The 221-nt window shown below is 30.3% G+C and overlaps 1 protein-coding gene across 1 annotated transcript in view; it reads right to left on the reverse strand.

Moving 5' to 3' along the window:
• LOC107577089 (sister chromatid cohesion protein PDS5 homolog A-like) overlaps nucleotides 1–221 on the reverse strand; it is a 5,829-nt gene that overhangs the window by 2,030 nt on the left and 3,578 nt on the right. The gene's annotated exons all lie outside the window — the stretch shown is intronic.

Raw genomic sequence — 221 nt, forward strand, 5'->3', positions numbered from 1 at the left:
ATCAAAATTAGTAACATCTGTAAAAATTGTAGCAACCTCAGTTTTGTGGTTACATTTATTCTGACCAAGGTTTAAAATTTTTTTTTTATTAAGCATTGGTCTCCCATAGCATACATTTAAATCATGATAGACACAGTTAAAACCACACATATAGCACCTCAATACCATGGTAAAATTATAACTATATGGTAAATGATGGCGATGTGTAGATTGAAAAGCCT

This window comes from Sinocyclocheilus grahami, unplaced genomic scaffold (genome assembly GCF_001515645.1).
Source record: "Sinocyclocheilus grahami isolate Dianchi unplaced genomic scaffold, SAMN03320097.WGS_v1.1 scaffold5089.1, whole genome shotgun sequence".
Taxonomy (NCBI): Eukaryota; Metazoa; Chordata; class Actinopteri; order Cypriniformes; family Cyprinidae; genus Sinocyclocheilus; species Sinocyclocheilus grahami.